Raw genomic sequence first — 13552 nt, 5'->3', positions numbered from 1 at the left:
TTAGAAATTTGCAAATATGTTTTTCAAACATTTACCATTCTTTTTGTTCCATCATTTATTTTGATTTGGCCCCGGGGAGAAGATTCTCCTTGCTTAAATGTAACTCTCGGAGTATTAGGTGGGTTAGGAGGTCTGCACTGGACATTGCTTCAGTGTTTGTAGTTAAAGGGCAGGTTGTCTAAAGTGCCACCCTCATCCCTGGAGGTCCGTATCAGTAACCAGAGAAGATACTAATAGAATTTAATACCCTTGATTACGGATCCTTCGTTTAGTGTCCTTCCTCAAGGACTTCGTGCTTGTTGGAACAATGGTTTCTTAAAATGAACCATGCATGAGTCGAGAGCTAGGGACTTTTTGGCTTCTGCCTTTTTTGATAGGTTGAGCTTATATGGCATTTATTGCAAATAGGATGGATCTCTAGAACTGAGCTTCTTTAGTAGTTTTAGCTTGGGAGGGCAATTCAGTCTTGGTTTCCCTTTTTCCATGCTCAGTATGTAACCTGTTAGATTTTTAGACTCTGAAAGCTTGCATAAATGAACTTTCAGAAGGAATCCTTTGCAAACATAATATGTTATAAATACTATAACGCAGAAGACAGATCCAAGGGCATACTTGTGAATTTTGAAGTATTGTTTTGTGGTGTTGAAGATTGCTTGAGATGACCCCTCTTTATCTGTACTGTATGATATATTTACTGCTTGTTTTCTCTTGTCAGTATCTCTTCTGAATCGTTCCAATTCCTCAGACGGATGATAATTTTCTATTGATTTAATTCTTACCCATCTTTCAAATTATTTGAAGAGCATAATGAGAATATTTACAAACAGGGGACCAGATTAACTTTTGGGTGGTTACTCTGTTGTTTACCTTAACTATACCTGCTTTATCAGCCCTTCACTGCAATATTTCAGACATTCACTTTAACTCTGATTATTGTGCGAAATTAAAGCTGGAAGGTTGTTGCAGTAAAGAAAATTTCGAAGCAGACTGCCTAGCCATAGGGCTGTCCTAAGGCTTGCACGAGAATTAGCAAGTTGTTCGATCATCTGATGATGTTCTTTTGTGAAGATCTGAGAAACCCAACTTATGCAAAGACTCATAGAAGGATTGAGAGTGAATGATGGAGAGAGAGAGATTGAGGAAAATAGTATATGTTGAGATTCGGAAAATTCTTTTTTTCACATTTAAATTGCATTAAAGATAGAACTGTTATGTGGGAAAGGTCCATCCAGACTTTTGTTAGAGTTGCTCATCTTCATAATCTCCAGCCCATTTAATATGGCGTTGGGGAGAACACTTGCCATATTTATTGTAGGTCCTACTTTGACAGCAAGATTTTTCGATCCAGTAGATGTATTAAGTACTACAAAATCACTGTAATAAGTTGCTGCCAAGTTATTTTGTGTTGCAGCTGATATATCAAAATTACCGCCCATCACATTATCATTGTTAATATATACATTGAAGTATAACTCGTTCAATGCTTTGCTCACAATATCGCAGAAATGCATCCGAATGAAGTATTGGTAATCTGGATCCACAGTAAACAACCAAGAAATGTTGAAAGTTGTGTTTTTGACATTAGCTGCAACCATCTCCTCAGTAGTAGCATATACAATATTGGGAGCAGTTTCATTAGTAACTAGTCCTTGGCGGTACACAATATTGTTGGCCGAGATGCTGAAATTTTGGGCAAGTGATTTTGAAGCTAAGAAGCTTGTATCAGGATCCCAAAATCTCCCAAGGGTGTCATTGTCAGGGGTAATCAATGGTCCTCCCATATTAAGTCTATAAATTGTTTCAAAAGCATGCTCAGATAGACCACTGTAAGTATTAGGCAGGGGCACAGCTTGAGCTGTGTCTGAAACAAGAGTGTTTGGCACAGAAACAACTACAATGGCATTGAAAAATGCCAAGGAATTATTGGAGGGAATAAATGTCAGGACGAATGTTTGTTCATTTACATTGATGAGATATTCCTTCATCACAATTGAACTATTCTGGATTTGGAAATTGTACAATAGACCGAAGTCTTGGGTGGCTACTGAAAATATGACACTTGTAAGATTGTACATTTGATAAGAGAATGGAAAGAAATGTAAATGTACCCAGTCTTTGCCCTGGTGCCCAATACTAAAGGTATAGGATGACTTCTGAGTAAATACTCTAGCTATCAAATAGATACCAGAAGGAACCTGTAGATTGGAATTTGTAGTTTTAGCAAAGATGCCTTCCTTGGTGGCAATTGACATATATGAGGAGGGGGTATCTACAGTGAAGATCCGTCCATCCACTGTGGTGTTATTTTTTGATCCACAATCTATAAGGTAGTTATCCTGTGAAGTTGAAACCCCATTCTGATAAAATGACAATAAAAACAACACACAAATGCACACAATGACTGCCATTTCCTTCACTTCTTTCTCTGCAGCCCAATTGTGTGGTTCTTGTCCATTAAATTGGAAACAAACAGAAATGGCAACTGAAAAATTAAATTGGAAACTAAAATTTTGGAACCACTGAAAATTGAAAGCTTTGTATTAAATTTGAAATTAATGAAAATTGAGAACTGAATCATAAAATTTGAAAGTAGATTATTTTGAAATCTCCATGCCCACCCCTCTTATTTTTTGTTTACCTCCACCTCCGATTCCAATGGTACCTACAGGCAAAAACCAAAGATTTACTAATTGTAGGTGTAGTTTGAGTCTTGACATCAGAGACAATGTCCATCAAATTGTTTGCAATTATTGAGTAGGGATGTATTGTCCTTCCCGGGAAGGAACTATGTTTAAGATGTATACTATCTAATTTTTTATTTTTTTTTTGGTGAATTTAGAAGCAATTACCAGTCCTCTGAGAAGAATATGGCAGGAGTTGACAGTGGCAATGGTCGTTCTCTAGAGCAAACTCCTACTTGGGCAGTAGCAGTTGTTTGTTTGGCATTTGTGGCCATCTCTTTACTTCTTTAACATGGTATTCATTATGCTAGCAATGTAAGGTTTTGCTTAGATTTCAACTGTGCACTTTTTGGTTTCGTTGAATTGATCTTACTTCGGTTCAGTTCTGCATTCAGTTTGTTTTGACTGGTAGAAATTTGGTAAATTTTGGCTTCTGAAATCACCAACAAAACACACTTTTAAAACCCAATATGAATGGCTCATATTCCATATGTCATCAGTGGTTAGAAGTAGAATTATTGCTTTGGTTATGAGAGGAAAAGGATGCTGATAGAGGAAGACATGATAAACAAATCTGCAGGATTACAAGTTTTGAATTCTTATTGCATCTGTACTAATAAAGCCCTTTTCTGTCATTATATTTACAGTGGCTCTCCAGAAGAAATAAAAAGGCTCTATCTGAAGTGCTTGAAAAATTGAAACTAGGTAACGGATACTCGAAACCACTCATATCCACCATGTTGCTTCTTGTAGGCTATCCCCCAAATACTCTCAAACTAATTTGAACAACAAATTTATGCTGTTTTAGATAGAACCTCCTTCTAAAATGGTTACATTGGTTGAACTTGACAATATCTATTTTATGTATTTAACTAATCTTCTTAGATTGCATTGGTAGCTTGTTTTGGATTTTCTAAATTGAATTTTAGCCTTTAATTTCAGGCAACTACATTGATTTCTTTTAGCACCTGCTGGCTAGAATTTCTGAATATGTCCTATGAGCAAATATTTTTGAAAATCATCTTTTTGAGTTGCAGAGTTGATGCTTCTGGGTTTCATATCGCTTATATTGACAGTTGGATAGAAGCCCATTTCCATGATTTGTATACCCAAAAAAATAGCTTATATTATGCTTCCATGTAAGAAGGAAATTTATTCTAGAGATATAAAGGTGGAAGGGGATAATGACCAAGAAAAGAAGTGCATGCAAAAAATTCTATGGGAATCAATGTCTACTAAATAGGAGGTTCCATGGAGACGCGTCTTAGCTGCTTCTGAGGGTATCCAACATTGTAGCTCCGCACATGTAAAGGCCAAACCCTTCTCTTAGTCTTAATGCGCATGGTTTCTTTATCCAGGTCCTATGATTCTTTGATTGATTTTCCTGCTGAGATCGAGTTGATTTAGACCATCTTGAAATTAGCTTCCCATACAAATTTCAAATATTTATTTTATGTTGGATTTTACTTGATAACTCTGCTGCTTTGTATTCAGGGTAAGTATCCTCTGGTTTCCCAAAGCGGCATGCATCAACTCCACATCTTCATCTTTATGCTGGCAGTTCTCCATGTGTTATATAGTATCTTAACTGTGGCACTGGCAAGAGCAAAGGTAGGTGGAATGGGAGATCAATTATTTTGTCCAATAATGTTCAGTTAAATTCTGCCTTGGGTTTTACTGTTTTGACCTCTGCATGCATTTATATCCTCTGTTAATACTGAGATCTACAAGTCCTCTTGATGCCTAGATGAGGCGTTGGAAAGAGTGGGAAAGGGAATCACAAACTCTGGATTATGAGTTTTCAAATGGTGAGTTGATGTTAATCAAACCCTATATTGTGATATTAAATATCTTACTTGTACTGATAAAATTAGAGATAAGGTGACACCTGATAATGCATTAACATATTGTTTAATGACACCACTTTTTATTTTTTTTTGGTTGATTTTGCCCAAAATATGAGTAGACATTGTTAAAACCATAGTTTCTGATTAGAAATAGGCGAAATTTTAGCTTTAAGTTGTTGAATTTGCACAATCCAAATGTTTAAGGGATTTTTCAGGACATTGAATCCATTTTTGTACTCAAAAATACAATGAAACATTGTGATCTCACCAAAAATCATATCATCAGATTTCGGTGAAACGGTTAAAAAATCACCTCATTAAAAAATAGTTAAACTCATAGTAGACAAATTTATCAGGAGATAGAAAACAGTGGAGTTCAATTTTTCTTTTGTACAACAGTGATCTCTCTATTGAGAGCTTCAGGTAAAGCCTCAAAGGATTTTCGAATGAAAAGTATGACCACTCTAAAATATGCTTCCTTTTTGTTTGTTAAATTAAATTTCGTTGCAGTCTGGAGCCTTCCAGAAAAGCAGAGAAATAGAAATGATGATTTCTCTTTAAATCATTTTAATTTTATTTCTTGATATAACCTTGTTTGTTGATAGATAGAGAACATTCATTTTACCCTGTTTGTTGTTAGATAGAGAACATCCATTTTTGGGGCAAATTTTGTTTTTCCAATATGTACAAATGTTTTAGTGAACTTTTGGATCGTTCAAAAACACTCTGTTCTGGTTAAATATCATGTATAAAGGAATATGCTCTTAAAATATGATGGGATATTTTTATGCAGATGGGATCTCACATGAAGAAGGCAATATTTGAAGAACAGACAACCAATGCTTTGAACAGATGGCAACAAAATGCTAAGAAAAAAACAAAACGAGATAGAAATTCAAAGCATTCTTCCCCTAGTTTCACACGCAGATCAATTGTGTTTTCGGGATTTCAAAGCGGAGAAACAACTCCAATCCATGGATCTTCTCCATAGCATTTGCTCTGAAGATATAAAACAACAGGAGACATGGAAACTACAGATGCCTCTGAGAGATATGACCACTCAGAATCTAGCGCATCAGATTCGGAAATTGATGCATCTTCTTCTTATCCTCCCCAGCATAATCAACCTGTTTTGGTTACCGAGGCCCTTGAGGATATAGAGACTACAGAATGTCCCAGTTCAAAAGATGCACACACAAGTGATGACAAATTTCTCTTTCCCAGAATATAAATGTTCCATCCACATCATACAAAAGCCTAGTTCAAAGCCAATTTATATCTAAATTTGACTTATCTTCCATGGTAAAGTTTATCTTCATTTAAGCAGCAGAGAGAAGTGGACCCATAACAAACAGGAAGCCAAAAAGGCATCTGCACATTCTACCTACATTTCGTTTCATTGAAAAATAGCTTTCACTAAAATCCACTATTCAAGTATTTTTAAAGGAGGAGCCACTTGCTTCTTCTCCTCTCCATTCTGTCAAATTCAGCTAGCACCAGTGCCATGATGGAAAGCCTTGCCATCGCACTATATGGGAAAGTATTGGGAAAGACAACATAGCAGGCCCTGCCACTGATGAAGCAGAATGACATATTCCTTAGACTTTCTCTTACCATCACGGGATCTGAAAAGTCTATGGAACCTGGTAATGGCGGTCGGCAGCCGAATATACCAGGACTCAGGAATTATATAGGTTGTGAAAACTAAATCCAGTTTGGATGTTTTTAACAATTAATTGACATTCTCAGTTTTTCTTGATAAGATTTGAACATTATCAAATACTTTGATGGGCATCAAATACCCATCAAATTTATATGATTAATTAATTTATATTTTATGAATTAAATTAATAATTAATTATTTATCAAAAAAATACTAGTAATTTAAGAATATGAATCTTTTAAGAGGTTATATATTTCAATCTAAAATGACAAACACTTAGATTCTTATATTTTTATAAACTTTTGTAACCAAATCTTACACAAAGGAATACATTTATTTCACAAACCAAAAAGTCTATACATATCATAACCATAATTTTAAAATTAAATTATAGTTATTATAATTACAAAACATTATAATATATATATATATATATATATATATATATATATATATATATATATATAGGTTTGGAATTTGATTACTAACTTTCATAATTTTAAAATTAAATTATGATTATTATAATTACAAAACATTATAATAATATATATATGTATGCATTAAATTTTTTTTTTTTAAATTAATTTATTTTTTCCGAAAAAAAAACCTCGTAAATTTATTCATGGGAACATGTTATGTTAAAAACATTAGTTAGGCTGAACATTTAATGTCTCACAATGCCAAGAAACCCCAAAGGGCGCACCAGCAAAAAAAAAAAACCAGAAACCCCAACAACAAAAACTAACGGGATTTCAAACAAAAAATTGGGCAAGGTTTTCTTGATAACTCCCAAAAAAACCCCACAGATTCATGGAATGCCAATCAGCGTTGAAGACCAAAATATGATGATAGCCTTTAAATTTTCAACTCTAAATTTCCAGAGAAGGTGTAACCTTTTACATAATGATCAAGCAATGAAATACATGGGGTTCGGCAGCTTGAAGGTCCTGATCTCCTTGGTACTAGTGGTAATGCTTCTGAGGACAAGGGCAGTCCTTTGACAATAGCTCATATACAAAGGTTTCGAAGCTTCTATATTTTAGATGGCTAAACAAGATAGCTTCTATATCTTAAATGGCTAAACAAGATTTGTTAGACCTGTGGATTTTAATATATGAAACCATTTATACTTATGTTACTTGACTAATTGGCTCTCTTATGCACCAATGTTCTTGGATCATATGCCCATTTCGTATGGAATGTCTACTAAGTGGTTCCAGTTAATGGGGCATTGATTTGATTTGAGTGTTCAATATATTTTTATTCTTTATCAAAGTATTTTTTTGCTCTATTTGCTTTCTTCAATTTATGCCTTACGGCGTTTCCTTTGCAACATTTGGTGCAAATGCTAGTTAATTTAAATTATATATATATATATATATATATATATCTATATATATATATATATATATATATATATATATATATATATATATATATATATATAGATATAGATATAGATATATGGATATATGGTAAATAAATTTCTCACTGGCTGTATATATAGAGTCCATATTCACGCTTTATCATCATGGAAATTTTATTTATGCATTTACTATTGGTGTGGTATATATATACGATATGGAGAGATTAACATCTTAAAGGATCATTGGTTGGTACAATATGTATATACACTTTGACATGAAAGAAAACATTGGGCACTATCTGAAAGAAGAAGAGTTGACATGAGCGGTGAGACAAGACATTGCTTCTGCAAATTCAAGAGCGAGACTGATATTTAGTTGAAGCCACCTTCAATCTTAGAGCACTGCAAGACTTGACTCAAAGTTTAGAATATTCATATCAATATAGAAAAATGAGATGCATTTGATATTGGACTTAGTTATCTTATTGGTGTCCCATATTGTTAGTTTTTTCAATACACTCAATGCAGAAGAGGTAATTCAATCCCTCTAATTTTTCTATTAATCTAGAACCTTCCTGATAAGAAAAAAGACTAGTATGGACACTCAATATTCTCTTAATTCTAAATCGGTAATTATATTGAAAGGAACATGTTGAAAATAATCCCAAAGTACTTCATTTATTTATATTTATAATTATAATTGTGTTATTGTGGAGTACAAAGAAAATTTCATTGCATATTTACCTTAATGTTGCAACAACATGAAATGTACCATTTTCGATCTCTACAAGATATCTGTAATAGGGCGTCAGCATCTTCAATATATCTGTAACAGGGAGTCACCATCTTCAATCAAGGTCATGGAAAATATCAGCACACATATGGAATGGTCAATAAGTGTATGGTCGAACTATGCAATGTGTACTTAGTAGGTGTATGCACTGAGTTGGTAATGTTCACAATTATATGTTTTATTAATAGTTTATTGTGTTCCCTTGTCACTACATATAAAAATGTCAAAGTAGGTGTTTAAATATAAGTTTTTACAATGTGTGTAAGGTCTGTGTAAGGTCTTGTTGTGTGTAAATTATCAATTTTCAATGTGCATGTAAAATCAATGTCGTGGTATAGCTATGTAATTTTTTTTTTTACAGTGGGCTACAAAAGGAGCAATATTCTATGTTTTTTTTAAATGTATTTGTTTTTCTCAAATTAAAAATACAAATATATATTGATGTGGGTTCTATTTTGAAATTTTTTGTTGTGTTTCTTTTCTCCTCTGATTTTTACTTCACTTAGTATTAAAGCCATGTTGAATTTTTTTAGGATTCCCTTCCCATATAATTACTTCCAATGATTTTCTTCACTAATTATCTTGAGCTACTTCATCATTAAGAAATTATACTGTAGGGGATTTACTAGGGTAGAAATATCATACCACGTGCATCCATATTGGGGGATCTATATTGAGGAAAAACTGACATAATATATTGAGCATATAATAAAGGTTAAAGGATTTTTATATTGGAAAGTATAGAAAATGGAGCTCAAAGTTAATGAAAAATTATAAAGGGGTATAAAAAATGTTAATTAAAAAATGGATACCTACAATATCTAGTGAAAATATGAGCTTTTTAAATTGGGAAGGTGTGTTGCGCTCGTATTGATAGGGGGTTAAATAATGTGATTTTTAGAGGTACCATCCAATATGTAATCAAATTAAGAGTATTGTTTAGTATGCCATGAACACGTATGATATGTCTGAGGTTCATTGAGTTAAGCCCCCACGAATTATACATAGGAAATATTCAACATTAAAACAATAATTACAGTAAAAACATGAAGAGACAACCAAACAAAAAAAACACAAAATTTACCCTGGGAAAACCCAAACTAGAGGAAAAAACTAGCCAACTATTCTTAGAGAAATTTGTCCTTCCAACAAGAGATAAAATCTAAATTTTCTAATGAAAAACAAATCAAACTTACCAATGATCAAACTAAGATAAAATTCACTCTCCTAAAATTTTGGCTGCTTGCCTCAAATTTCGTCCTCTTCTTTATTCTTCATATTCCATACTCTTCTTTCCTCAAATTATGCCTTAGACTTGTCCTTATGATGATCTAAAATAAACCTCAGATGATCTGAATTGTATTTCCAAAAGATGAGGTCAAATTTCCTTTATATATAATGATCAAGGGAGATTGAATGGACAAGTCCCTTGGGTTGGGCTGACTTGGAGTCAACTTTACAATTTTGAGGAAAAATTTTATAATTTGAAAAATTCAAAATTCCTTCTTTCAAGGATGACTTGAAATATAATTAATTTTTTTCATTTATGTTTATTTTGAAGGGCTAGGATAAATTATTAAAACTAACCGTAGTGACAAAACTTCAACACTCCCTCTTAGCTAGTGAGGTATTCATAGTGACTTCCACATATTTTTTCTTGTTGAAAAATTATATATTCCAAGAGAAGGTTGAATGAGATCATTTATGTTGATGTGTCCATCCACAACATCTTCAACAGTAGAACAATGTGGGAAGCATCTTGCATCAACATCATACAAAAAATGGCACAAGCTCAACCCACTAGCCCAACCCCAAGGCAATATGGTCAAAACCCATGGCCGAGAAGCATTCAATAAGGTCAATCCCTCCAATCATAAATAATGGTTTCCTTGTCAAACTTCATTACCTAAGAGAGTAATGAGAGTCAATCTCCCTGACCATAACCAAAGGTCTCTTGGTAAAACCACATGACCTAAAGGAGTAATCATGATCAATCTATTTGACCATAGAAATGGCCTCCCATCCAAACCCCATGACCTATGGGTGTACTCAAAATAAATCTCCCCAACAATAACCAATGGTCTGTTGGTCAAACCTCATGACCTAAGGGAGGAATCCTTATCCCGATGTCAATAAAATCAATCTCCTTGACAATACCCAATGGTCTCCTCGTTAAACCCCATGATGTAAAGGAGTAATCATGATCAATCTCTTTGATCATAACAATGGTCTCCCATCCAAACCACATGACCTAAGAGAGTACTCAAAATAAACATCCTCGTCCATAACTAATGGTCTCCTCATCAATCTCATTTACCATAACCATTGGTCTCTGGGTAAAACTTCATTGCCTAAGGAAGCACTCCAAGCCTCAATACTTAGATATAATCTCCAAACCAAGGAAGGAATTCTCGTTTTCTCCAAGCTTTTCCCATAAGTACATCAACTTTATCTATGGATAGAGGATTTAACCAACTCAACCATAGAAACACATAGCAGCATAATTAATCCTTTTGTACCATGTGCTATGACTTGTCATCTTGCACTTGATCAAGCAATCCTAAAGCTACACTACTTCATAATGTGCCAAAGAAACTACAATACATTCCAACTAATCTAAATTTATATATCCAACAATTGTTCTCCTTCATATGAAACATATCTCAATCAACAATACCATACTGGTACCTCCACACATGTTGTGTCACATGGCATGGCTCAACCATAAAATGATCACCATAAATACATCACCACAATTTCTTTCCAATTATTCTAGTGTTGAAACAAATTTTGTTAGGATAATCTAGGAAGCTCCCATTGCCACTCATCTTCATTAATTTGAATACCTTGGGAATTGTCATGGAAATTTTGTCTATCATAAAAATATTCCACCCTTTTTTACTAAAGAGGATTTCATCATACTTCTACAATACTTCTAGTCCCAAGAAGTAATGTATCAAATCAAGATATATCATTTCAAACTCAAAGATCAACTCCTTTTGTCATGAATTCTCCTATCACGGAAGAAAATATCCCTTCCATTGCTACTCCATTTATCATGTGATTTATCCTGTTCTCATCAGAAATAATCCATATAATAACATGATCAACTAGGACACATCAAATATCCATCAATTTGATTCTCGAGTTTCCTAAAAATTCTTCTTTGGTTTGGAGAAAATTTCTTTTCATAGCTCTCTCTCCATCTTCTTAGGAGAATCACCTTGCAAAAAAATTTGTTTTTTTCTTCAAATACTTCCATTTACTACCAAAGCCCTGGAAGGTCTCCATGGTGTACCTGCAATCCTCACTAGGATCTCATGGAAGAATTATTATAATTCGACAAAGAGAAACAAAGACAAGAGGCTAGTTAATAGTACAATAACAACAAGAATAATCAAGGAAGAGAGATATAAAACACTTATCTTTGAAGAATAAAAATAATATGATAGCTCCCTCTTGATCATTTCTTTTTTGAAAAATGCATCTACAAGTTCATCATCTTAGTCTTCACTATCAGCATGTTGTCATTCATTCCATAAGCAAGGGTTTCTTCTATCAATGGAAGCATCAATGTTCAATACTTAGGATTTAGCTCTAGGTTTTTTTTTATTTTACAAACCTTAGAGATTTCTTAACCATATCCATTAAGAATTAGCTAGGGTTTACAAACCTTAGGGAAAATAACATCATTATATTATATTATGTTCATTACACACACTCCTTTCTCGATAGTTCTTCATTAATGTTGTAATATTTTCCCTTTGAAAAAACTGTTGAAAATGCAACAAGATGATGGAGCTTAGTGGAAAGGAGTCGCCTTCACTAAGTGGGCTCATAGGCTATTTTTGGCGCAAAGTCTATTTTTAGACTATGTCTATTTTTAGACATATGGATCATGGTCTATGAGTTGTAGGACGCTATTTATGGATGATTGGTCATGTTGGGAAAAATAGATGGACTTCTATTTTTGGTTCACAGCGGAGTGATCATAGTCTATTTTTAGACTGCCAGGCTAAAAATAGAAACAGTCAAATATTATTAGCCCTTAGTAATATTTGGACTCAAAACATTATCTTATTCTCTAGGAGCACTTCATTGCGAGCTACGGATGTGGCACATGCAGCTGACAAAAGGAATCACATGGTTTCTTATGTGTTAGTTGAGCTATTGCATGGAGGAATTCAGTTAGAACTCATGCATGTGAGTTCTGTGGAGTTGAATGTGGAGTTGATGGAGTTGTGTTCAGTTTGACTTAGTTGAACTAGTTGTATTTAGTCTAACTAAAGAATACACTAGTGATGAGTTGTGTGAATTAATTATTAATTAATTCACCAATTATTAACTCATAAAGAAACTAAATAATACATCAGTTAACTCAGTGCATGGACATTTCAACAGAGACAGGTGTTGGAGGTAAGTGAAAGGGTGAGTTGTGACTATCAGTTGTGCATGAGATTTGCACATGCATGGATTGAGTTATGCCAATGAGGACTACGCAGTGTGGGCCAATATCTAGGCAATTATAGCTTGTGCTTACCTGATTTTGGATCAGCCAAGGTAAATAGGAGTTTGGATCAGCCATTCTCATTCATTCTCTTGTAGGATTGCGCAGTGGATGCAGGCAAATAGTGGAGGAGATTTGAGGCATCAGATTTGAGCTAGTTTGTGTGTAACAGGTGGAGATAGTATTGAGTACTTGTGAGGAGTATTGTACTATGTATTGTTACATGTTCTCAATCATTATAATATACAGATAGTGTGGGGTTTTCAGTTGTATGCTTTCCCCGGGTTACATACTGTGTTAATGTGCACATGCAATTGATGTTTCATTGTTTTTAATGCTACTAAATTGATGATCAACATAGAGGAGGTTATGTATTATGCATGTATTCCACAATAGTGTATAATCGGGATAATCTCTGTGAATAAGTGTCATATTATTCAAAATTTCTACAAAAACCTTTATCATAGTCAACATCAATCTCCATGCAAACAAAATTCCTAGGGTGGAGATGGACCTTTGAGGTTTTATTCTATACTTTTGCAAAACTTTTAGGTCCCTATAATACTAGTGCATTCCCTCATTGTTATTGTCAATGTAGCCGCCTTATTGTTATTGTTGTGCCCATGTAGTCCCGATATTATTATTGTTGTGCCACATGGAAGCCCATTCTTGTTATTATTGTTCCCTTACATTAT

At 33.9% G+C, this 13552-nt stretch overlaps 1 pseudogene; it reads right to left on the bottom strand.

Moving 5' to 3' along the window:
• Window positions 1-1184: 1184 nt before the first annotated feature.
• Window positions 1185-1985, bottom strand: LOC149165363 (receptor-like protein kinase THESEUS 1 pseudogene; annotated as a pseudogene).
• Between the last annotated feature and the right edge of the window lie 11567 nt (window positions 1986-13552).

This window comes from Pinus tabuliformis, chromosome 5_1 (genome assembly GCF_031772625.1).
Source record: "Pinus tabuliformis cultivar Carrire ecotype Pingquan chromosome 5_1, CPIR1, whole genome shotgun sequence".
Lineage (NCBI taxonomy): Eukaryota > Viridiplantae > Streptophyta > Pinopsida > Pinales > Pinaceae > Pinus > Pinus tabuliformis.
The sequence above is the reverse complement of the archived record's forward strand: the minus strand, read 5'-3'. Positions and strand labels throughout refer to the sequence as shown.